At 43.8% G+C, this 27,595-nt stretch overlaps 1 protein-coding gene and 1 pseudogene across 1 annotated transcript in view; one reads left to right on the top strand and one right to left on the bottom strand.

The window, feature by feature from the left end:
• The window catches only part of LOC137349417 (zinc finger protein 585A-like), a 79,597-nt gene that overhangs the window by 3,027 nt on the left and 48,975 nt on the right, over positions 1-27,595 (bottom strand). The gene's annotated exons all lie outside the window — the stretch shown is intronic.
• On the top strand, positions 1,383-5,501 carry LOC137348448 (zinc finger protein 229-like; annotated as a pseudogene).

The following is a 27,595-nucleotide window of genomic DNA, read 5'->3' as shown; positions in this document are numbered from 1 at the left end:
TCTCCCTTTTAAAATGACTGATAGAATCAGGTTCAACCACCTTTTTCAGGTGGAGCGTTCCAGATCCTGACAAGTGTCTGCTGTGACAGAAACTGCTGAACTCAATGTTGAGTCCGGAAGGTTGTAAAGTCCTCGAGCTCCCATTGAGCTTCATTGGAACAGGGCTTGAGGCAGAGGTCAGAGTGGGAGTGGGACGGAGAATTAAAATGGGAAGTGACTGGAAACTCAGGAACACGCTTGCAGACTGAATGGAGATGTTTCTCAAAGTGATCACCCTATCTGTGTTTGGTCTTCCAATGTAGAACAGATCTCATTGTGAGCAGTGAATATAATATACAAAATGCCAAAAGTACAAGTAAATCACTGTTTGGTTTCATCCCACAAAACCCTGAGAATAGCCCAAAGGGAGCTACTTTATTTGAAGAGTAAAAGTTACAAGTAAAGCAAATCAGTTGCTGGAATATTAAACTCCACCCCAGCTTTCAAGAATATTAACACAGCAGATATAAACCCCACTGTCAGAATGAATATGGTTCAGTCCTGGATGTGATTAACAGCAGCAATAATTACAGAATGCAACAGCTACAGTCACTTGTGAACTCACTGGTGTCTCAGCATTTTGGATATCGATTAGATTCCTTCCCACAGACGGAGCAGGTGAACGGCCTCATCGTTATATTATTATAATATAATACTATCTTTAATATCATCTAATAAGATATTCTTTCTTACAGTTCAGTGGGATGTAAACAGTGACCCCAGCACCTTCAGGAGAGATGGTGCGAAAGCCCCTGTGTGCAGAGTGAGCATCAAATCAATGTGTGTAAATCCTCTCCTAATCCCCTGTAAAAGGAGGTAATAAAAGTCATCACTGTCAGTACAGGATAGAAATTCAGAACAGACAATTCGAGATCCTATGGAACATTTTATTCCTCTCTTGTTTCCCCAAAGCTGTAAATCGCAGTCCCACACACTCTCCCTCCTCCCTGTGCTGAAATCCAAACCCATGACACCATCTGCACCATTTCTTTCCTCCTCTGCCAGTTTTCTCCCTCCCTCTACTGTGGCTGGGTTCAGTTCTCCAGCCCCTGTGTGCAGAGTGAGAATAAAATTAATGAGTCAATGATTTTCTCTCCTGCTCACTGGGACCCTGAAGCCCCGCCCACTCTCTGTTCTGGTCCCACAAATTACCAGATTCATTCAGCTCAATTTCACAACTTGTCTTTGTGTTTTTGTGGTTCTCTCTCACTCCCTTTTTCCTGTTGTAACTTCATGCTACAGGGTATTAGAAAGGGAGGATTTGCGGAAGGAAACTCAAACATCACCTCAAGATGTGACAGTCACTCGATTCATCAGGATCTGAATATCATCGGCCTTTGATCATGGAAGCAAAAAGTGTGGAGAAACCGTACACGTGTTCTGTGTGTGGACGGGGCTTCAGCCGATCAAGCTGGCCTGTCGATACACAAGTGTAGTCAGACTGGGGAGAAGCTGTGAGAAATGTGGGGACTGTGAGAAAGAATTAAATTACACGTCTGAGCTGGAAACTCATCGACACAGTCAAATTGAGGAGAGGCCGTTCATCTGCACTGAGTGTGGGAAGGGATTCACTCATTCATCCTCCCGGACTCGCACACCAGCGAGTTCATACTGGGGAGAGGCCATTCACCTGCACTGAGTGTGGGAAGGGATTCACTCAGTTCTCAAACCTGCTGACACACCAGCGAATCCACACTGAGGAGAGGCCGTTCACCTGCACTGAGTGTGGGAAGGGATTCATTCATTCATCCACCCTACTCACACACGAGCGAGTTCACACTGGGGAGAGGCCATTCACCTGCACTGAGTGTGGTAAGGGATTCATTCATTCATCTGCCCTACTAAAACACCAGCGAGTTCACACTGGGGAGAGGCCATTCACCTGCTCTGAGTGTGGAAGAGATTCTCTCTGTCATGGAACCTGCTGGCACATCAACGGATTCACACTGGGAGAGGCCATTCACCTGCTCTGATTGTGGGGAGGGTTTCACTTATTCATCCACCCTGCTGATGCACCAGCGAGTTCACTCTGGGGAGAGGCCGTTCACCTGCTCTGAGTGTGGGAAGGGATTTACTCAGTCATCAAAGCTGCTGACACACCAGCGAGTTCACACTGGAGAGAGGCCGTTCACCTGCACAGAATGTGGGAAGGGATTCACTCAGTTATCAAACCTGCTGACACACCAGCGAATTCACACTGGGGAGAGGCCGTTCACCTGTACTGAGTGTGGGAAGGGATTCATTCATTCATCCGCCCTCCTCACACACCAGCGAGTTCATAATGGGAGAGGCCGTTCACCTGCACTGAGTGTGGTAAGGGATTCATTCATTCATCCGCCCTACTGACGCACCAGCGAGTTCACACTGGGGAGAGGCATTCACCTGCTCTGCGTGTGGGAAGAGATTCTCTCTGTCATGGAACCTGCTGGCACATCAACGAATTCACACTGGGGAGAGGCCATTCACCTGCTCTGATTGTGGGGAGGGTTTCACTCATTCATCCACCCTGCTGATACACCAGCGAGTTCACACTGGGGAGAGGCCATTCACCTGCTCTGAGTGTGGGAAGGGATTCACTACTTCATCCAAGCTGGTGAAACACCAGCGAGTTCACACTGGTGAGAGGCCATTCACCTGCTCTGAGTGTGGGAAGGGATTTGCTAATTCATCCGCTCGGCTGAGGCACCAGCGAGTTCACACTGGGGAGCGGCCGTTCACCTGCTCTGTATGTGGGAAGAGATTTACTCAGTCATCCCACCTGGTGACATCAGTCATCCCACCTGGTGACACACCAGTTCAGTCACACTGGGGAGAGGTCGTTCATCTGCTCCGTGTGTAGGAAGGGATTCACTCAGCCATCCTATCTGCTGAGACACCAGCGAGTTCATAGATAATTACAGGGGTTGGATTCTGCTGTTGCTGCTGTTAATCATATCCAGACTGAACCATGTTCATTCTGACAGTTGAGGTTTATTTCTGATGTCAGTTGCTCCTCTTGGACTGAGCGTCTGCCCCACAGCATCTCTCATTCATGTGTGAATAGACCATCATGTCTTCAAACCTCATTTTCAATTTAAATCCACTCAGTAAATGTACTGAACAAAAGATGAACAATAAACAGATCACAGGCCAATCCTGTAACTCTATATTGACAGGAGAAAGTCTGTTCTTTAGCTCAAGAATGAGGCTGTTTAAGCTCTGTGTTTCTAAGCACTCGTAGACTGGAGCTGTTGGACAGACAGGCTGTTCACAACTGTTAACGTGTCAGATATTGAAGGAATTGCTCTTCAAGTAAACTCACCAATTTATTAGCTCAGACTCCGGTCCCTGCTGTAATTAATACTCAGCATCCATTAGTGTTGATTTACAGTCAATCACTGAATCGTCTGGTTAATCTTTGTTACTTGTTTTGTGAAATACTCTCCCTATTAGTGCTGAACTGCTGGATAACTCTGATTACATTTAAATGTGTTTATACATGTTTATAAAGTGTCTGTGTGTCCAGATTTAACTAAGTTGTGATTTGTAACCAATAAATGATGTTTCGGGTATAACTTGTCATCTGGTATCTTGGTGATTTGTCGAGAAAGATTTAATTCACTCACTCAGCAGCTCGAGAGGAACCAGACTGAGGTTTAATGAACATAAGAAATAGGAGCTGGAGGAGGCCATTCGGCCCTTCGAGCCTGCTCTGCCATTCACCCAGATCATGGCTGATCATCTACCTCAACTCCACCTTCCCACACTATCCCATATCCCTTAATTACCGTAATCCCCAAAATCTATCAATCTCTGTCTTAAATATACTCAATGACTGAGCATCCACTGCTCCCTGGGGAAGACAATTCCAAAGATTAACAACCTTTACAGTAAAGAAATTTCTCCTCATTTCAGTCCTAAATGGCTGATCCCTTATCCTGAGACTCTCTCGATTCCCCAGCCAGGTGAAACATTTTCTCAGTATCGACCCGGTCAAGTCCCTTAACAATTGATGTTTCAGTCAGATCACATCTCCTTCTTCTAAACCTCAGGGAATATAGGCCTAGTCTACTCAACCTCTCCTCATAGGAGGAGATGGAGCAGAGTGGGGGTGCTGTACAATAGTGGTTATGTTATTGAACTAGTAATCCAGAGGCCTGGACTAATGATGCTGAGACATGAATTCAAATCCCAGCACTGCAATTAAAAAGCGAGGATCAATATTGGTGACCATGAAACTACGGATTGTCCTAAAAACCCACCTGGTTCACTAATTTCCTCCAGTGCATCTTGTAGATGGTACACACTGCTGCCACTGTGTGTCAGTGGTGGAGGGAGTGAATGTTTGTAGATAGGATGCCAATCTAGTGGGTTGCTTTGTCCTGGATGGTGTCGAGCTTCTTGAGTGTTGTTGGAGCTGTACCATCCAGGCAAGTATTCCATCACACTCCTGACTTGTGCCTTATAGATGGTGGACAGGCTTTGGGGAGTCAGGAGATGAGTTACTCGCCGCAGGATTCCTAGCCTCTGACCGGCTCTTGTCGCGACGGTATTTATATGGCTACTCCAGTTCAGTTTCTGGTCAATGGTCGCCCCCAGGATGTTGATAGTGGGGGATTCAGTGATGGTACTGCAATTGAATGTCATGGGGAGATGGTTGGAGTCTTTCTTGTTGGAGATGGTCATTGCCTGGCACTTGTGTGACTTGAATGTTACTTGCCACTTATCAGCCCAAGCCTGGATATTGTCCAGGTCTTGCTGCATTTCTGCAGGGACTGCTTCAGTATCTGAGGAGTCGCAAATGGTGCGGAACATTGTGCAATCATCAGCGAACATCCCCACTTCTGAACTTATGATTGAAGAAAGAATTGTGTGTAATAACCTCTGGTGTGGCACCTTATCAAATGCTTCTTGCTTCTTGAAAATCCAAATAAACTACTGTTTCCTCCTTATTCACCTGACTAGTTACATCCTCAAGAAACTCTTAACAGATTTGTTAAACATGATTTCTTCTTCACAAGTCCATGTTGACTCTGCTGAATCATATTATGATTTTCTAAGTGCCCTGTTACCATTTCCCCAGATAATACATTCTAGCATTTTGCCTACAACTAATGTGAGGCTAATTGGACAATAGCTCCCCATTTTCTCTCTTTCTCCAAGGTTATTACTGAACCCTTTCTCAACTGATTATTTCATAAAAGTGCTGTACTTGAGTCTTAATTTGGCCTTGTGCCATCTCCTAGTGGGCTTGTCCTGTCAGTGCTGGGTCAGGCCATTGTCCAGCTCAAACAGCCCAGATAACAGGAGCCAACAAACCTTATTTCACTCCTCAGGGTGGTTTGTTTCTTGAGGTTCAGATTATCATTAAAATAACAACACGCACTGTGTCCACCCATCGTTCTCCCAGATGCACGGTCACCTCACAGTCAGGATCATGTGTCTATGAAGGGGAGATTGTTGTCCTGTCTAGACCACCCTGAATACCCTTGCTTCATAATGGTCAGGAGTAGAAGGTCCCAGTACTGTGAGAAGAGCCTCAGGGAATCAGTCCCAGTGATCTTGTAAAACAGAGGAACACATGAGTAGGAGGAGGCCATTCAACTCCTCGAGCCTGTTCCTCTATTCAGTTATATCATGACTGATCCATATCACAACTACCTTTACCAGAGTTGGTTACATATCCCTGTAACCTTACCCAATAAAAATACATCACTCTCAAGTTTTGACATTTTCCTTTTCTCCCCATCCATAGCAGCTTTTTGGGGGGACAGTGTTCCAGATTTCACTATCCTTTGTGTGAAGAAGTGCTTCCTGACAGCACCCCTGAATGGCCCAGCTCTAATTTTAATGTTGTGCCATCTTATTCTGCATTCCACCAACAGAGGAAATCATTTTTCTTTATCGACCCCCTTAAAACCTTTAATTTTCTTTCATATCTGAATTACATCACCCCTTAATCTTCATACTCAATGAAATACAAGCCTAGTCTATATGACCTGTCCTCACAATTTAACCCTTTTAGCCCTGATATAATTCTGGTGAATGTGCAGTGTACCTCCTGCACAGCTGATATATCCTTCCTGAGATGTGCTGCCCAGAATTAAACACCTCACTTCAGATGATGTGCAACCAGAGTTGCATATAACTGCAGCATTACTTTCACCCTTCAGATAAAGGCGGACAATCCATTAGACATTTTAATTCCCTTTTCTCCCAGTCCAGTAGTTTTTAGTGATTTCTGTGCATGAAACCCGAAATCTCTCTGTCCCTTCACAGTTCCTAACTTTTAATCATTTAGAAAATATTCTGATTCATCTTCCTTGGATCTAAGTTACCAGAATGGTTCCAGGGAGGGAGATTTTAGTTACAAGGTGAGGTTGTAAAAGCTGGGGTTGTTCTCCTTCGCACAAAGGACATTTAATCGAAGTGTAAAAGATTATGACAGGCATGGGTAAGTCAGACAAGGAAAACTGTTCCCATTAACTAATGGTACAAGGATTAGTGGACACAGATTGAAGGTTTTGGGCAAGGGATGCAGAGGAATAGAAGGAAGCACTTTTTTATGCAGTGGGTCTTAATGATCTGGAACTCGCTGCCCATGAGGGTGGTGGAAGCAGAGACAATCACTGATTTCAAGAGGAAACTGGATGGTCACTTGAAGGAAATAAACTTGCAGGACTACAGGGGTCAAGCAGGGGAGTAGGACTGACTGGATTACTGTGTGGAGAACTGTCATGGACTTGATGGGCTGAATGGTCTCCTCTGTTCCATACATGACTCTAATGTGAATGACCTCACACTTCCCACATTGACCTCCTGCTGTCACTGTTTTCTCCGCTCACTAAATCTATCAATGTCTCTTTGCAATTTTTTGCTCCCTTCCACAATACTCAATATGTCACCTAACTCAGTATGTGGATTGATTAAGGAAAGCCAGCAAGGATTTGGTAAGGGAAAATCGTGTTCAACTAACCTGCTGGAGTTTTTGAAGACATAACAGAGAGGGTTGATGAGGGTAATGCTGTTGATGTTGGGTTTTTTGTGGGGGATGTGTAAATGATGCAGAGATCGTCAATGTTAGTGAGTGACAGAGAAAAGGAGCTCTGGGCTATTGATGTGTCTTTTATTTTAAGAAATTTTTGCTTTGTTCTCATCAATGTTTCATTTCTCTCTCCAGGAGATTTTTTCGCAGCTGTAACATGTCAATGCATGGGATAACATCATGCTGACCATTAGGACCAAGCTAATAGTTTATCAGGCCTGTGTTCTCAACACCTTGCTGTATGGCTATGAAACATGTGTGATTGACAGCTACCAGGGAAAGTAGCTCAATAATTTCCATCTTTGCTGTCTGTGCCCATTATGGGGCTATCCTGTTAGGACAGAATCACAAATGTGGCAGTCCTCTCAAAGGCAGAGCTCCCAAGTGTGTTGGCACTAATCAAACAGAGGTAGCTTTGGTGGATCAGCCAAGTCCACAAGATGGAGGATGGTTGCAAACCCAAGGACCAAGGTAGCCGGGGCCAGATGACCAGTGGGCACCCAATGCTCCGCTTCAAGGAGGCTTGCAAGTGTGACCTGAAGGCCCTAAATGTCTACTATCGCACTTGGGACTTTCTAGCTGACGAAAGAGGGAAATAGCAATGCATCCTGTGGACTGGTGTGCAATACCACGATGACCAGTTGCTGCAGCAGCTTGGCAACAGACGCCAATGTCAAACACAACAACTCACAGCATCACTTGGCAGCTTCATGTGCAGCACTTGTGGCAGAGCCTGCGTCTCAACGATTGGCTTTTACAGCCATCAGCAAAGGTGAACCAAGAGAAGATACGCCCCCCCTCCCCCACCCCCCCCCCCCCCCCCCAATGGCTTGTTTGCTTCATGTCGATCATCTTTCGTAGATGAAAGGATCACAACCCACTGTTTCCCTCGCTCTCTCCTTTCTCTCTCTCCCACTTCTCTCATTCAGAGAGAAAGATAGGGAGAAAGAGAGAGACACACAGAGAGAAATCCACAATCAGAACTCAACGAATGACCTCCTTCTATGCTGTAAATGACTCTGTGACTCTAAAATGAGTTAAAATGGCTGCTGCACATTGCATTTAAACATCAAAATGCATCTCACTGCCTAAAACACAAGCATTATTCAGGAATTATAACAAACAAAAGGACAAAGAAGGACCAGAAATAAAGGTACTGAATTGGGGGAAGGCCGATTTCAATATGATAAAACAGGATTTGGCCAAAGTGGACTGGGAGCAGCTCCTTGTGGGAAAGTACATCAGACCAGTGGGAGTCATTCAAAAAGGAAATAGTGAGAGTTCAGGGCCAACATGTTACCGAAAGGTGAAGGGTCGGACCAAAAAGTCCAGGGAACCCTTGATGTCAAGGGATATAGAGGATTGGATCATGGGGAAAAAAGGAGGCTTATGGCAGATTCAGAGGGCTGAAAACAGTGCAGGTGCTCGTGGAGTATAGAAAGTATAGGGGGTGGGGTACTTAAAAAAGTAATTAGAAGAGTGAAGAGGGGGCATGAAAAATCACTGGTGGACAAGCGAAAGGAACATCCCACAGCGTTTTATAAGTATATTAAGGTCAAGAGGATAACCAGGGAAAGAGGAGGGCCCATTAGGGACCAAAGTGGCAATCTCTGTGTGGAGCCGGAGGATGTAGGTGAGGTTTGAAATCATTACTTTTCATCTGTGTTCACTATGGAGACGGATGATGTCAGTGTAGGACTCAGGGAGGGGGATTGTGATATACTTAAACAAATTAGTATTGAAAGGGAGGAGATATTAGCGGTTTTAACGGGCTTAAAAGTGAATAAATCCCCAGACCCAGATGAGATGTATCCCAGACTGTTATGTGAGGCAAAGGAGGAGATAGCAGGGGCTCTGACACAAATTTTCAAATCCTCTCTGGCCACAGGAGAGGTGCCAGAGGACTGGAGGACAGCAAATGTGGTACCATTATTTAAGAAGAGTAGCAGGGATAGACCAGGCAATTACAGGCCAGTGAGTCTCACATCAGTGATAGAGAAACTATTGGAAAAAATTCTGAGTGACAGGATTAATCTCCACTTGGAGAGGCAGGGATTAGTCAAGGATACTCAGCATGGCTTTGTCAGGGGGAGATCACGTTTAACAAACTTGATTGAATTTTTTGAGTAGGTGACTAGATGTGTAGATGAGGGTAAAGCAGTTGATGTAGTCTACATGGACTTCAGTAAGGCTTTTGATAAGGTCCCGCATGGGAGATTGGTCAAGAAGGTAAGAGCCCATGGGATCCAGGGCAATTTGGCAAATTGGATCTAAAGTTGGCTTAGTGGCAGGAGGCAGAGGGTGATGGTCGAGGGTTGTTTTTGTGATTGGAAGCCTGTGACCAGTGGTGTACCGCAGGGATCGGTGCTGGGACCCTTACTGTTTGTAGTGTACATTAATGGTTTAGACGTGAATATAGGAGGTATGATCAGTAAGTTTGCAGATGACACAAAAATGGGTGGTTTTGTAAATAGTGAGAAAGAAAGCCTTAGATTGCAGGATGATATTTTTTTTTAATATTCCTTCATGGGATGTGGGCGTCACTGGCCAGGCCAGCATTTATTGCCCATCCCTAATTGCCCTTGAACTGAGTGGCTTGCGAAGCCATTTCGAGGGCATGTAAGAGTCAACCACATTGCTGTGGATCTGGAGTCACATGTAGGCCAGACCAGGTAAGGACATTAGTGAACCAGATGGGTTTTTACAACAATCGACAATGGCTTCATGACCTCCATGAGACGAGCTTTAAATTCCAGATTTATTCATTGAATTCAAATTCCACCTTCTGCTTTGGTGGGATTCGAACCCATGTCCCCAGAGCAATACCTGGGTCTCTGGGTTACTAGTCCAGTGACAATACCAGTATGCCACTGCCTCCCCTAAAGCACATAGATGGGCTGGTAAAATGGGCAGAGCAGTGGCAAATGGAATTTAATCCTGAGAAGTGTGAGGTGTTGCATTTTGGGAGGACTGACAAGGCAAGGGAATATATAATGGATGGTCAGACCCTAGGAAATACATAGGGACCTTGGTGTACTTGTCCATAGATCACTGAAGGCAGCAGCGCAGGGAGATCAGGTGGTTAGGAAGACATTTGGGATACTTCCATTTATTAGCTGAGGCATAGAATATAAGAGCAGGGAGGTTATGATGGAGCTGTACAAAATGCTAGTTAGGCCACAGCTGGAGAATTGTGTACAGTTCTGGGCACCACACTATAGGAAGGATGTGATTGCACTGGACAGGGTGCAGAGGAGATTCACCAGGATGTTGCCGGGGCTGGAGCATTTCAGGTATGAAGAGAGACTGGATAGGCTATGGTCATTTTCCTTCGAGCAGAGAAGGCTGAAGGAGGCACCTGATTGAGGTATACAAAATTATGAGGGGCATAGATTGGGTAGATAGGAAGAAACTTTTTCCCTTAGCGGAGGTGTCAATAAGATTTAAGGTAAATGAGTAGGAGGTTTAGAGGGGATTTGAGGAAAATAAAATTCTCCCAGAGGGTGGTTGCAATCAGGAACTCAGTGCCTTAAGAGGTGGTGGAGGCAGGAACCCTCACTATATTTAAGTCGTATTTAGGTGAGCACTTGAAATGCCAAAGCAGCCAAGACTATAGGCCAAGTGCTGGAAAATGGGATGGTAGGAAGGTGCTTGATGGCCGGCACGGACACGATGGGCCGAGGGTCTGTGTCTGTGCTGTGTAACTCTATGACTCTAAGACAAAAGCAGGGATGTAATGCTGGAACTGTTTAGGCCACAGTTGGAGTACTGCGTACACATCTGGCCACCACATTACAGAAAGGACATTATTGGTCTGGAGAGAGTACGGAGGAGATTTACAAGAATATTGCCAGGGTTTGGAAGTTGCAGCAATGCAGAAATATTGGATTGGCTAGGGTTGTTTTCCTTAGAACAGAGAAGTCTGAGGGGTGAATTAATTGAGGTGTACAAAATTATGAGGGGCCTAGATAGAGTAGACAGGAAGGACCTGTCTCCCCTAGTGGAGAGGTCAATTACCAGGGGACACAGATTTAAGGTGATTGGTAGAAGGATTAAAGGAGATATGAGAAAAACCGTTTTCACCCAGAGGGTGGTGGGTGTCTGGAATTCACTGCCAGGAACAGTGGTGGAGGCAAAAACTCTCAAAAAACTCTTTCAAAATGTACCGGGAAGTGCACCTGAACTGATGTAACCAGCAAGGCTGCAGACCAGGTGCTGGAAGAGGGGATTAGATCGAGCAGGTAGTTTTTCCAGCAAGCACGGACACAACAGGCTGAATGACCTCCTTCAGTGCCATAATTTTTCTATAGTTTTAAATAACATTGGAGAACGCTAAGGATTTATCCAGTAATCAATGATAATTTCATGCCACCTTCAGTGAGCTGAGTTGAAAAAAAGACCAGATTTGCCTGAGTTAATGAAGTCCAGAATACAGCACGGGCTGTCATGGTGGGATTGAACTCTCAGCCTCTGACAACAACCCATGGCCTGTGGATGATAAGTGCAATGACAACACAACAGCATCATATATCCAAACAAGGCACTGACAGCACCCTGGGCTGAAGCCTTGGCCTGTATGGGAATTAAACCCATGATCATTGTGTTATTACCGCAGTGCTCTACCCACCTGAGCTACCAGGTCTTGCTGTATAATTGTGATGTTAATGTTAATGTTTCAGGTCTGTGACCTTTCATCAGAACTCTGTTTCTCTCTCAGCAGATGCTGAGTATTTCCAGCAGTTACTGTTTTGATTTCCAACATGTACAGAATGTTGCTTTGATTTCTATTTTCAAATGTCTTTGACAAAGTAGATCTATCCAGAAACCCTGGATTACCAACTCAACAATGCAACCACTTGGCCTGCAGTTTGAATGAATTGTGCTTGCAAATTCGTCTCATTTCCATCTTCCAAAGCAAAGACCTCGATTGATAGGATAATCCTGAAGAAAATAAATGTCAAATAAATCAGCTTTTGTTTAAACACATTGTTGTAGATTTTTCTCTTTCCCACCTGAGTGTTTAACATCACCAGGCTGGAGCTCAGACAGGACAATCTGGGGGAGGATCGTACAGCAGGAACAGAACTTCAGCCTGAACACAGTCCTTCAGGATCACACTGAGAGGGACAAACAGCACTTTGGTCTTTCTTGTCTCTCTTCACTGACAGCAAAGTCACCTTGTGGGTTGATCCTGAGGCCTGTAAGAAATGTGTTCCAGCCGCTCTCTTCTATGTTCAGAGCTCCTGGGAACGGAACAGAAGGCTCCTTTACAACTATAAGTAGAGTCAAGAGGAACAACAGTGAATGCTGGAAACGTGCTGTCAAATCAGAGATTGGTGTAAAACTGGGTTTTGTTCTTGACTGAAAGTGAAACAGCAGGTTTAAGTTTCAAGTCTGAAAATCAAGATTGTATTACTCTGTGGAGATTGAATGTGTTTGTGTGACAGTCCTGAGTCTACAATTTTAACACTGGTGTGACTTAATTTCAAACAAACCTTTTGAAACTAAATAAATTCAAGTCTGCATTAGTAGCAGAAGGAGGAGTTCACTTCTGGTACAATTATACAACAGATATTTAATATCCAGATAAAGAAGGACCTGCAGCGTGTTGCCAGGAATTACATATTTTATTGAAGTATGAGTGTTAGACACCAGGATAACTAGAAATACACAGAACATCCACAGGGGTGCTATCACTTCAGTTACTCTGGGATCACTCCCACTGTGGAACTCCACCACTGCCTCTCCTGAAGGTTGTAGGCTGAGGGAGTGGAGCCTCCAGGAGTGAACTGTGAGAAAGCTGGGTTTCAGTATCTTTTCAAATATAAGGTGAGGTACCAGAGGAATCCTTACTAAGGATCTGTCTGGGGTTTTACTTGCCCATGTCAGTCTATGGGTGAATGATGCCTGACTCCCCGAACTGTTTTACATTGAACTCAGTTTGGAACAAGCTGAATTCTGTTTTCAGGAGAATCGGGACGAATTTCACCCACAATTGAGGAAGACAAAAACAGCCATTAGAGAAGCTGAGAGATATTTGGAAAAGAATATGGTGCACAATGGTGGTAATAGTGGCAAAAGCTTTTCCAGCTACATCAGGAGTGAGAAGATGGATACAGATGGTTTCGAGCCACTGAGACACAGTTCAGGACAGATTGAAACAGATTACCAGGCTATGACAGAACTGTTAAATGACTGTTTCACATCAGTCTGCACTCCAGTGGATGATGCTCAGATTCCAGCTGTGGATGTGCTGTCGACAATAACATCATAAATATTAAATTAGAAAGGGATTGTCATCCTGGATAAAATAGGAAATCTCAAACCTGATGGTTTTCCAGGTCCAGATGATATCTACCCAAGGGTATTGAAAGAGATGGGACGGGTGATCTGTGAGCCCCTTGTCTGTATCTTCAACAGCTCAGTAGAGTCAGGGATTATTCTCTAAGATTGGAAGGTAGCTCACGTAGTTCCCATTTTCCAAATCAGAGACAAATCAGAGCCAGGGAACTACAGACCCATCAGTGTGAGCTCGATCACAGGGATGTTTGCAGGGATCCGAAGAGACGTTGTTTCTGATCACTGGGGAAGAGGAGTCATTAGAGATACTCAACACAGCTTCGGAAAAGAAGATCATTTCTTACAAACGTGTTTGTGTTTTGTGAAGAAGTTGCTGTGTTGGTGGGTGAGAGGAATCTGTTTACATTGTCTATCTCAGGGTGTAATCCAACAACAACATAGAGGTTTGTGGGGCTGAAGGAGGTGAGCTGTTGTCCAACTAGTGTTTTGTTCCAACATAACCACTCTCCCATTTTCCATTGACTTCAATGTGATGGAAACTGGCAGTTTGAACCGGTCAGCATTTGAACGATATTTGCAAATGATATGGGGATCTCTTGCAGTTGGGATCTTTCTTTATTCTGTCCCCTCGCGGTGTTAGAGAACAGACATTCTCCTGTACTCAAGGAGCTGCAGTGTTATGGTGATGGTGGCATAGTGGTAATGTAATGGGATACAAGTCTGGGGGCATGGGTTTAAACCATGGCAGCTGGTGGAATTTAATTTGAATTAATTAAAACTTCAATTAACTAAAAAATCTGGAATCAAAAGCAACTCTTAGTTATGATGTTATAAAACTGTCATTGATTATTATAAAAACCCATTTGGTTCACCAATGTTCCTTCGGAATGAAATAATGCTGTCCTTACTTGACCTGGTCTACATGTGACTCCAGACTCACAGCACTGCTTGGTGTAGCGTCTTGAAGAGTTTAAGCTGAATAAGCAGTGATTATTTGTAATAATTCTTTCAGATATTATTAAAGTAACTGTGCTATGTGTAAGCTGAGTTAAACATGGTCTGAGGCTGAGAAGCAAAGCCTGATGCTGAGCCACGGCTGTGTTAAAAACTGGCAGGACAGCAAGAAGGAAACCTTGAGTTAAATATGAAAAGAATGTCCTGATATGTTTGAAACTAACAGATAGTGAAAGACGGAATATTAATTAAATTACAATAAAAACAGAAGATTAAAGCTTCTAAGACCTGTTCTCACTCGAGTAAAAGACATTGCTGGACCTCATGTAACAACTGTATGAATTTCGAGATAAGGAATAACAAAGGTGCAAGAAAATGGAACAAAGAGATACCAGAATATTAAGCATAAATTTCATTTTAAAGTTTTTTAAAAATGATGATTAAACAGAATGAGTGAGATAGTCCAGGCATGTGTCAGCTGCCACGGAGGCTCAAAGGCAAAAAAGGGTATAAAAGAACAGCTATTGAATATGCGAAGCAGAACGAGAAACCCAGAGGAAGAAAGAAGAGAATCTTCAGAGAACAGAACCCAGCAAGAGAAAGAGAGACCACAGTCACTCGGAGGGCTACCGCCGAGGTTCTGAGTATCAGCCTGTGATTATTGTCTTTGTTAAATATTACTTCTCTGCACTGAATGTAAACTGCTGAATAAATCTACAACACTGATAACCATTATATATCTGTACCCAAAGTGATTTGTTGTAGTCACGAACAAGTCGCCCTTGTTGGCTTAAATTGAATCCTGAAAGTAGCAGGAAAGCCACAATTGGCACCCCAGAGATGGGACTCTGACTGACAACTGAAACTAGTTTTTGTTGAGTATTAGGCAGCAGACACCAGGGTTTTCATCTTCACATTTTTTTAAACAGCGAGACACAATCTACTCAGTACACCAAGATGCCTGAAGGAGATCTTTGGACAAAGAAGCTGAATGCACCGCATTTGCAATTTATGGATCAGAACCTCAGATTCTTGGTGGACACAAAAGATCAATGAACTACAATGACTCATATAAAACATATGAGGGGGATCTCCCGGTTTGGACAAGCAATAGTAAAAGAGATAGTGTAACCACATAATAGTTTGTGGTCTTCTCCCAGGAAGAGTTTCCATGTGAGAAATAAAAGAGGGATATGGAGTGGGTTTTCGGTGCAAGGTAAAGGAGGCCCGAGTGTGTGGAAATTTCTGGGAAAGAATAAAGGGACTTGGGAGCAGATAAAAGAATCAAACCAAGGCCCAGTGGTTTCAGAGAGTGAAGGATACATCCAATGTGTTGGCCATGATGGTGGAAGATACACGAAGGGCAGTGCTCTTGTTTTGGGTCAAATGTATGGTCCGATAACAGAAATTGGGACAATGAAACTTTTTAGTAAATTTGAAGCAATGGGGAGGATATAACTACTCTAAAATTGATTGGGGGGTGGGGGGGGGAGGGGATGTGGAATAGCTAGAGTCAGGATAAGATTCAAGGATACAATAACTGCATGCACAAGACCAATGGGTAGCTCAACAGTGTAATGCTCACACTGTATGAGAAGGAGGATAGTTCAGATGTTTGGGGTCAGGGCCAAGAGAGGAAATGTCCTCAATTAGAAGCAGGACCTGGAAATGGCCTTGTAATTATCCCCACCCACAAAGCAGTATATCACTGGGTAATACCAGAAGTGGTCCCTGTCATTTTAAACTTAACTGATTTAGTATTGCCCAAATGGTGTCCCAATAAAACAATAGAGTTAACTCAAGGGATGATACAGCAGATTTTTGACTGGTATTGGGAAAAGACTACCTTGTCCCAAGTGTAGAGGATGTACAAAATGCATTCCTCGATGAGAACAATACTAGAAATGAAATGAATCAAACAAGAAGTAGGCGAAAGAGAGGCTTGATAAATGCTGGATTTACTGGTTTAATACAGTAACCTCAATGATTAACTCTATGGATTTGGCAGTTTCACAGATACAGTTATGGATGGTACAGGAGAAATTGATAAATATACTCAATAAACAAAATAGCACAGACCATGAAGAGCTGGGAGAGGATCAGACAATGGGCGTGCACTTACGAGACATTATACACGAGACAGAAAATCATGTGAGAAAGATTAATAACATTACCCGAGAGGACAGAAAGGCCGCTGGCCAAGCAACGCATAATGATGTATGTGTCATGTATGGGAATTGGTTGGTAGAACGGTTCAGAGACAACCTAGAAGTTAGCAATGAAGGACACCTCCCCACTTGGGTAACAAATAGACATTTATCAGGATGATCCTGCTAACAGGACAATGCAGAATGCTGTAAAATTAGGAGTCTGATTGAGGTTCGTCGGTCAAGCACAAATGTTGCAAGGTGGGGAACCAAAAGCTATTGGGACTAGTAGTACACATGTCCAGTCTTATGAATCGAACCATGCCTAATCCTCTGTTTAGAACAGAAAACATAGGGATTGTGAGGGAAAGTGTCATTAATCGATTCCTGACATCACTCCAATAGTTTATCAGGTTAGAAGAACTAACTTGGATAGAATGAAACCTGCAGGGATACAGAACAAACATGGATGCCCTCATTTGCCCCTATGATTTATATGATCATTAAAGAGACACATGTGCTTTCAATTGGAATGGGAAGGGGCTGAACTGTACTGTGGAAGTTACAGGTTCATCAGATGTGAGAGCTAGAACGGCCTACGTACAAGAAGGGAAGTCCTGTTTTATCACCTTAGAAGACTATTAGCATCACGGGAAATGAAATGTTCAAATTGGGACCGACTGTATTCCACCACCCAAAACCACAGTGACAGGGGGGGAAACCCTCCTCGCCATTGCTTTGCCTGACCAACGGGTCTTACAAGTAAATTTGGGCGGCACAGTGGCGCAGTGGTTAGCACCGCAGCCTCACAGCTCCAGGGACCCGGGTTCGATTCCGGGTACTGCCTGTGTGGAGTTTGCAAGTTCTCCCTGTGTCTGCGTGGGTTTTCTCCGGGTGCTCCGGTTTCCTCCCACAAGCCAAAAGACTTGCAGGTTGATAGGTAAATTGGCCATTATAAATTGTCACTAGTATAGGTAGGTGGTAGGGAAATATAGGAACAGGTGGGGATGTTTGGTAGGAATATGGGATTAGTGTAGGATTAGTATAAATGGGTGGTTGATGTTCGGCACAGACTCGGTGGGCCGAAGGGCCTGTTTCAGTGCTGTATCTCTAATCTAAAAGATGGCTTGAACATAAACCTAGAGGTTTTTGTCACTAAATTTGGGTATCACATCCCTGAACTACCTAGAACCTGAACAACATTAATAAGTCAAGTGAACACCTCCCAACACTGTTATTACACACTACAGCAAGGAAATAAAACTATAGCTAAGGAAATTCCAGGGGTAGGGGATTTATCACATTGGTGGGAAACAGGGTTAAACATGGAAATTCCCCTCTGGATTAGAATAATTTCACATGTATTGGTTATAACCCAGTTATTGGCACTAATATACTTACTGATCCACACTTGCTATTTGAAGTACCTGGTGTGCCAGAAAAGATCACAATTAAACATAATCACTGCACAAAATGTCTTGGAAATGAGTAAATATGTAAGTTCAAAGTATATGAGAATTTAATTTGAGTGGTCGGCATAAATGCCTTGCCCTCAGGGTGGGGATCTTGTCAGATAATTCATTGCTTGGTGTATTGTTTCAAACCCACTAAGATCACCCAGATAGGGAATGATATCATGTTCCCTGTACCTACTTAAAACATCACTGAAATCAGAGTCGACTTTGGAATGCAGGAGGAAGCATTAAAGACAATAATTCAGTGGAGACACCCCATACCCCCTCTATCCTTAGATTTATAATCCATAATTAAAATATTGCAACATCCCAAAAGCACTGGTTTAAGATGTGACAAGATAATGAACATTGAGAGAGAGGAATTGGAAATTTGGGAAATAGACATAGGTGGGAAACAGTTGTGAATACAAGTCAACATCCCTGACTCAGAACTATTTCTATTCTGTTCACTTTGATACAAACAATGGTCACAATTGTAATAATAGCCGTCCTCTGTTACTTGAGAAATCTTAGCTCAAGACAGCTGAAGAACACTGAATTGAGCTGGAACCCAGCTCTTATGTCTAAAAGAAAGTAATAGTCAATGAAAAGTAGTGAGGGGTCAATATATTGTCATATATTTCACCCACAAACTGGGGAGTTGTAAGTAGGTTGGGTAGCTAGATTTTTAGCTTAACTTGACTATTTTCACACTGTATCCTCTGTAATAACTAACAATATCAAGGAAATCATCTTAATACTAACATATGAACAAAGAAGTTAATTTTGTGTCTTGTATCAGCAACTACATGTATATATTAAGCAGCAACCCATCAAGAAACAATGATTACAAAGCAATGGACCTTGACTGAGTTATAATTAATGAATTAAGAATCATGTTAGAAAGAATGGGCTTTAATTTAAAAGTATTAAGTTTAAAAACTAAGTCTGAAGCTTGTAAGAAATTCAGTATCAGTAGGACTTTGTAACTCACTGTGACACAGTCAGCAGAAAAAGTATTGTGACCCTGATAAGATTCATTAACTTTGCTAAAAAAAGAATCAATTTCTGTACAAATTCATACTGTCCAAGGAGATAACAACCGTAATGAATAGAACTCTTCATAGGTTTTTATCGCAATTATTGTCAACATGTTTTATCGATTAAGCCTCAATTAGAGTAGGGTAGTAACTGACTTCACAGGACCTGGACCAACCATCAGGGAAACGAGAAAGGTGGTCTGATGGCCAAAAAGGGTATAAAAGAACAGCTATTGAACAAAAGAAGCAATACAGAAAGTCCAGAGCAAGGAAGAGTATCTTCAGTCAACAGAACACAGCAAGAGAGAGACTGCACCACAGTCACTCAGAGGGCAACCACCGAGGATCTGAGGAACAGAAAGCCACTATTGTCGTTGTTAAGTATTACTTCTTTACACTGAATATAAATTACTTAATAAATCTGCTACACTTAAACCCAACATATACCAGCACCCATAGTAGTTTGTTGTAGTCAGGGACAAGTCACCCTTGTTGGATTAAATGGAATCCTGAAAGTAGCAGGAAAGCTACACTTTCTTGACAAATCACCAAGATACCAGACTACAAGTCATGGCCAAAACATCATTTTTTGGTTTCAAATCACAACTTAGTTAAATCTGGGCACACAGACACTTTATAGACATGTATAAATACATATAAATGTAATCAGCAGTTGAGCACTAATAGGGAGAGTATTTCACAAAAATAAGTAACAAATACCGGGGTGAGAGTGGCAAAAGATCAAAAGGTCTGAAAATTAGTGGCTGAAGACTAAAAATGACTGATTTTTTTTTTTTACAATGAATCATGTAATTATAACACTGTTATTCAAGCAAACTAGTTGTGTAATGGTAATTTTGTACAATTTTGCATATGTAATGAATAAAATTGCACTGTACTCAGAATACAATTTCATGAGACTTAACTGACAGCTGATAATTGGTTTTACAGAGCTTCATGTTCTCAATGTCCTGCTTCTGCCTATTTATAGCTTGTTCATGTAAAAGGTGTTCTGTGAAGATGTGTCAACTTTAATGGAAAGCCTTTCCTTGGGCCTTGCCGCCTGAGCCTAACTGAGGCAGGTTTTGTCGAGGTGGCCTGCCCCACCACACATGAAAGTCAAGTCAAGAAGGCTGAGAAGTCTAGTTCTCCATGAAACTACATTTTCACAAGATCAGTTTGAGTCAGCAGACCGCCTGTATGATTCAGAGACTGAAGAACATCATCGTCAATGTGTGTGTAAATATTTTTTAAAGTCATTTCACTCCATTATTTACATAGTTGTCTTTTATGTGTCTCCATTTTAGGAAAGGGGATGTTGTGATATGGTTTTGACAGTTTAAATGCTATACACCATCAGAGGAAGTGATGTCACAAAAACACGTGATCAGTTCACTGGAGTTGAACGTGACACCTGGTCACATGTGTGAGACAAGCTCTCCTGTAAGTGTGTTACTGTACCAATAAAGAACTCACAGTTTATGACAACTCAACTGAAGATTGTTTAGTTCCTTATTGCTATATAAAAGCAATAAACACAGCAAGACCACTAGGGAATTGACTGCGCTGCCCGGCAAGTTAACTGACATGCGCTGCTATTCCTGTTCCTTCACTTCAGTCTACTTTCACCACAGAGATGTTTCTCATACAAAATGGCCTGTTTAGTTTGAACAGAAATGATTTATCCAGGTAATGACAGCACTGAGTGATGAAGGCATAAGCATTAAATGGACAGTAACATGAAACAGAACCACAAGCTGCGGATGTACAAGTTTCAATTTCCAAAACGCAAGAACAGAATCAATGCGGCTCCTGTGAAATGTGCAAGGAAACACATGGGCTGTCATATATCAGCAGAAACAACTGACACACATCAAATCCTGTTAGTTTCATGTGGCATCGCCTTCTGCTTCTATCACTGCTTTTCCTCCAGCTCCCTCTGCTCCTCCAGCTTGCAGGTGAATGAGCTGCTTGATGCAAACAGACCAAATTCGTGAAAGCCAGCCTGACCTGGAAAGCAGGGAGTGGGAATGAAAGATGCAGGACATTGAGAAACGATGGGTTTCACAGATAACAGGATAAATAAGCACCAGGATCGCATCTTCCTGCTTCTTCCAGATACTGAACGCATGAATATACAAGAGTTGTTCCCATTCGCAATTAGACACTGTCACCCTCTTCCAATCTTTTACAAGTTGCTTAGCTTTGAAACTGCATATTTCTGACAGGTTTTCAATGTGAAGATAGTGGAGCTACAAGAAAGTAATGTTATTCAGCAGATGTAGTGCAAGAAGATACCGAATCGGCCAATGATAACAATGAATGTTTGATGAGTTGAGCAGCAGTAAAGGGTTGGCACCATTTAAAATGTCATTCAGCAGGTTCCAGATCTGGTGATTGAAATGACAAGAAAACTTCTCACTGAATTTCCTCATTGTCATGAGATCAAAAGGAAAGGGCACAAGGCAAGAAAGTATATTTGGCTGTAATGGGTTGTGAGATGGCAGAATGAAGGCAGCATTAGTGGTGTTGAGAAACATACAATTATAGAAAGGTACAACACAGAAGGAGGCCATTCAGCCCAGCATGCTTTTTGACAGAGCAGTTGTGTTTGGTTGCTCAGGAGTGATATTTGTGCAAGTTTGTATAGCAAGCAGAAAAAGCTATCCCATTACCAGCAACATTTTGCCTTGCACTATCATCCTTTTAGTCAGTATATCACTCCATGTGGCAACTTTTCCACAGCCCTTAAATTGCTTTCTTTCACTCACCAACTGTATCTGTAATTGTTCTTGTCAAGTTACATCACTGATTCTCCAGCTCTGATCAAAAATCACCAACCGAGAGCTTTAAGAGCGCTCTTCACTCCGCATTTTCTGTTTTCATGCAACAAGTAATTGAAAGTTGCCACAGCAGCAAGAAGTTCTGATTTACCTAATCAAGAATGGAAACCAGAGGATGGTATTAAGAGGATTGAATCTAAACCACTAGACGACCAGGGAAGCTCTGCAATGCTCCTCAGGTTAGCTGCTTTTCCTATTTTACTGTCAGCAGGAAACATCTATGATTTGAAGAAGATTTGAGTTCTGCCACTATCATTTTACACAAAGAAATCTGGTTCAACTTATTGAAACCAAACAGTATTCCCACTCATTCACTGAAGGTGCTATTTTTCCTCTAAATTTTGCAAGGATGTTTAGGAAAACACTTTTTTCTGGTTGTTTTCAGTGTTTATTTCTCACCCAATTTTACATTTGTCATCTAACAAAACTACAATATGTAATTAATACATTTCAATGTTTAAAATTGGAAAAATGAGCTTTGCATCAATTGATTTGATAGATTATAGCAGATGCAGATTTGATTGGTAAACAAGTCTGTGATCTCACCAGGCAGGTAACTCAAGAGAACAGATACAAAGTTTGCTGTGAACAGGTCTTGAACCTGTTGAAAGCCCCATTAAATTTCAAATCCAATGCCTTAACCACTCGGCCATCACAGCTTAAAAAACTGTCTGCTCTGTAATTAAATTATCCATACAAAGCATTAGAGAACTGCCCTTTTTTGTATGTTCGTTCATGAGATGTGGCGTCGCTGGCTAGGCTAGCATTTATTGCCCATTCCTGAACATCTTCTGGGCATCATTGTCTGTGAGCCTTGAGTTGTGTTGTATCTCCCAGTTGATGTGATAATGAACATGATGGAGTCAGTGAATGTTAGAGCACAGAAGGAAGCCTGTCGACCCACCGAGCCTGTGCTGGCTCTCTGAAAGAGAAGCGATGACCCTGTAACTGCTGCCTTCCGTGTTGTTTTGGTCGCTGTGAGGTGACTATGGAGTGACCTGCCCATGGTGCATTCCTGGACAGAATGTATGGAGGTTGTGAGTTGCTCAAGCATCAAAACACCCCTCTCAGCCTTCCTAGAGGGGTCCAAAGGAGGGCAGAGCTCAACGTTTGGCAACAGTTTGGCTGCAGGAACTGCTGGAAACATGACAAAGGTGACACATGACCGCATTAGGGGTTCCTCTCATGATTTTCTGTGAGGGTTTACTCTCCTGGCCTGAGTCTCTCCTGAGACAACCACAAGGAAGTGGGGTTGTTCGCTCGTATTCCTCAGCAGGGGCCCGAAAGAACAGTCAGTTTAATCCCATAATCCATCTTTTCTCCATAAGCCTGGAAATTTGTCCTCTTCAAGAATGTTGCTGTGCAATCTGATTGCAACATCCATTCAGACGGTACATTCTAGATCTTAACAACCCTCAGTCTGGAGAAATTTCCCTCAATATTCTTCTACTTCTGGGTCAAAATCCTGGAACTCCCTTCCTAACAGCACTGTTGGTGTACCTAGCCCACATGGACTGCAGCGGTTCAAGAAGGCAGCTCCCCACCACCTTCTCAAGGGCAATTAGGGATGGGCAATAAATGCTGGCCTGCCCAGCGATGCCCACATCCCATGAATCAATGTTTTTAAAAAGCTTCTTTTGGGAATGATTTTAATTTTCGGACTCGTTTGCTGCAGATGTGCAAATGCACCATCATCGTCCAAAACGCTGTTGTCTGCGACGTCACAGGCAGCTGTATAAAGATGGCGCTACTTAACTGGACACGAAAAGCGAATTAAACCCAACATCACCTCCACAATAGCGCAATCGCCGCATCAGTTACCGCATTCAGGTCCCTCCTCCCTCCATCCCGCGATCGACGCATTCAGTTCCCCGCTCAATCGCCCGGTCGATTCCTCGCTTCTCCCTTCCGGTTTGCTCCGCCGCTCGAATTGGACCGTTCAATGGCGCGGTTTCTACCCAAGATTCTCTGCGGTTAAGAATATTCCCTATTGAGAACGCAGGAGAGCAGTACGCAGGCGCAATACAGTGTTTCGCGCAAACGCGGGACCGAACAGTGCGTGAGGATGCGCAATGCCGAACAGTATTTGAGCAGGCGCAGTCCCAGTGATGGCTTCAGAGACAGCCGTTGCAGCCTCAATACCCCCAATAAGAAGCTCCCGGTCCCGCGTTTGCACACGACTGGCGGCGCGGCGCGGGGCAGCTGCCGGGCTTCTCTTGGTGACGGTAATGGCCGCCAGATTTCCTGCTATTTTGCAGGAACTAAGGATTACTAAACTTTAACATCACAGCCCAAAACTTTGAAGGAAACTTATCTCGGTTATAAAGGGGCCTGGGGGACACAGCACAGGGACACAATTGGGACACAGCACAGGGTAGGAGGTCCCCCCTCCCTACTTCCACAAAGACTCTCCTTGGACTGGGCCACACCTGGACACGGCTAGTTCAAGGTGCAGGAAGCTGCAAGGCTGAGCAGTGGAGTGGGGGGGTGGGGTTAGACTGACAGGCCTGGGGAGGGGGATATCAGGGCAGGTACACACACTGCTCTCCCTTTTGCTCCTGGGATGTTTTACTGGAGTCGTGTTGCTGACCATTTCTAAACTTTGTCTCCCTATCCCGGTGATGGAGGTGGACTGTCGGTTGCTGAGTGTTGGAATATATTGCCTCTCCTCATTTTTCCTCCTTCTCCCATTCTGAGTTCCAGGCTGTAGGCACCGGCGGTGGTTTGATGTGCCTGAAGCGTTAACTCTGTTTCTCTCTGCACAGATGCAGCCCAACCTGCTGAATATTTCCAGTATTTTCTCCTTTTATTTCAGATTTCCAGCATCTGCAGTATATTGCTTTTGTTTTATTGCAGGCATTTCTCACAGAACTGAGTCGAGAAACACAGACGGACGAATTAAGAGCCAGTTTGTATCAGGGTGGGTGTTGGATGTGGAAGTCAGTCCCTGATGTCCTGTGTTCCATCAGTTTGAGCTGGAGTGGGGATGGGGGAGCAACTGCTGGCTTTAATTCCGAGTACTTTTGAGCCCAGTCGGGTGCAACAATTTTCATAGTGAGGCTGTCAAGGGAGGTAGAATCCAGGGGAGATGAGGTTGCTAAACAGACACCAACCACTCGATGTAAAAGAGTATTGTTTCAGTAACAAGTATTTCTGTAGAGGCTTTCAATCCAGTTTACATATACACACGTTATTACTTCATTCCTGTGATATGGGCGTCACTAGCCAGACCGGCGTATATTGCCAATTCGCAGTTGCCCATTGAGAAGGTGATGGTGGGCCTTCATCTTGAACCACTGCAGTCCTTGTGTTGAAGGTGCTCCCACAATGGTGTTAGGGAAGGAGTTACAGGATTTTCACCCAGTGATGATGAAGGAAAGGTGATAAATGTCCAACTTAACTTCAACTTGTATTTATACGGCATCTTTAATGTAATAAAATGTTCCAAGGCATTTCACAGGAGTGTTATAAAGCAACATTTGACACTGAGCCACATAAGGAGATATTAGGGCAGGTGACCAAAAGCTGGATTAAAAAGCTGGGCTTTAAGAAGTGTCTGAAGCACGGAAGGCAATGTTGCGAGGCGGAGAGGATTAGGGAGGGATTTCCAAAGCTTAACGCCTTGGCAGCTGAAGGCACGGCGACCAGTGATGGAGTAATGAAAATCGCGGATGCTCAAGATTCCGGAATTAGATGAACTCTGATCTCTCAGAGTGTTGTAGGGCTGGAGAAGATTATAGAGATAGTGAGGCGTGAGGGTATGGAGAGATTTGAAAGCAAGGATGAGGATTTTAAAATTGAGGTGATGCTTAACTGGGAGTCTGTGTAGACCAGTGAGCTCAGTGGTGATGGGTGAACAGGACTTGGTTCGAGTAAGGACGCAGGCAGCAGAGTTTTGGATGATCTCAAGTTTACAGAGGGTGGAATGTGGGAGGCCATCCAGGATAGTCAAGTGGAGAGGTAACAATTACATGGATGTAAGTTTCAGAGGCAGATGAGCTGAGACAGTGGTGAAGTCTGGCGATGTTACTGAGGTGGAAATAGGTGGTCTGAGTGATGGTGTTGATATGCAGTCGGAAGATCATCTCAGGGTCAAATATGACATCCAGGTTATGAATGGTCTGGTTTAGCCTCAGACGATTGCCAGGGAGAGGGATTGAGCTGGTGGCTAGGGAGTGGAGATTGTAGCAGGGACTGAAGACAATGGCTTCAGACTTCCCAATATTTAAGTGGATGAAATTTCTGTTCATCGAGTACTGGATGTCAGTCAGACAAGTCAGGATGGTGCGTGACTTGGAGGGGAACTTAGAGATGATGGTGTTCATATACACGGGCTGCCCTGGTCCTTCCAGATGATGGAAGTTGAGGTTTTTGGAGGTTCTGTCAAAGTTCTGGTCGAGTTGTCGATATATAAACTCCCTCTCCTCTCCCTGCCCCTCTCCCTCCCTCTCTCTCTTTTTCCTCCCATAGAGGGCAGAGTCTTGTGTAGGTCCAGACTGGGTGGCAGGTTCCCTTCACTGAAGGACATTAATGAACCAGTTGGGGTTGTACATTAATCCAGCAGCTTTCATGGTCACTTTTTCCTAGTGATGGCCCCATAAATTATCAGATTCATTCAGCTCCGTTTCACAACCTGCCTTTGTGTTTTTGTGGGTTCTCTCACACACTCTTTTTTTCAGTTTTAAATCAATTTCACAGGGTTTTAGAAGGGGAGGAATTGCAGCTGTGAAATGTAAAGCAAATGTCAGATCAGGATCTGAAGGAGTCGCCCAACTTATCGTAACCCGAATATCACCGGATTTTGAACGTGGAAGGGAAAAGTACCGATCACAGTGTGGAGAAACTGTACACATGTTCTGTGTGTGGATGAGGTTTCAACCAATCATCTGCCCTGTTTAAACACAACTGCAGTCACATTGGGAAGAAACCATGTAAATATGGGGACTGTGGAAAGTGATTGAATTATCCAGTTGAACTGGAAACTCATCCATGCAGTCACACCCTGGAGAGGCCGTTCACCTGCTGTGAATGTGGGAAGGGATTCACTAAATCATCCTACCTGCTGACACATCAGTGAGTTCACACTGGGGAGAGACCTTTTAAATGTCCATTCTGTGGGAATTGCTATAAACGTTCTGCTGAAGTGATGTCCCATCAACGTATTCACACTGACAAGAGACTGTTCAGGTGCTCTCACTACGGGACTGGGTTCAGGCGATTAGGCAACCTCACGACACAACAGCACATTCACACTGGGGAGAGGCCATCCACCTGCAAAGAATATGGGAAGGGATTCACTCAGTTATCCGCCCTGCTGACACACCAGCACACTCACACTGGGGAGAGGCCATTCACCTGCACAGAATGTGAGAAGGGATTCAATCATTTATCCATCCTGCTGACACACCAGCGAGTTCACACTGGAGAGAGGCCAGTCACCTGCTTCGAGTGTGGGAAGGAATTCACTACTTCACCCCACCTGCTGAAACACCAGCAAGTTCACACAAGGAAGAAGCCATTCACTTGCTCTGACCAGGGGAAGGAACTTACTGCTTCATCCCATGTGCTGACACACCAGCGAGTTCACAAGTAACTCAGGGATGAGAAATTTCCACCAAATGGCAGATTTCTGACATTGGGGTTTCGGAAATCCACCATTGGCTTCTCCCATTCCCACCTTAACCACAGGACCGGCTTTGAAAGAAATTGCAACTGTCAGTTATGATTTTTTTAAAGTCGGCCAACCACAAAGCTGCTCGGCGATCTGTTTTACCTTTTTTAAGTCATCTTTATT

The sequence above is a fragment of the Heterodontus francisci genome, chromosome 34 (genome assembly GCF_036365525.1).
Source record: "Heterodontus francisci isolate sHetFra1 chromosome 34, sHetFra1.hap1, whole genome shotgun sequence".
NCBI classification, from domain to species: domain Eukaryota; kingdom Metazoa; phylum Chordata; class Chondrichthyes; order Heterodontiformes; family Heterodontidae; genus Heterodontus; species Heterodontus francisci.
The sequence above is the reverse complement of the archived record's forward strand: the minus strand, read 5'-3'. Positions and strand labels throughout refer to the sequence as shown.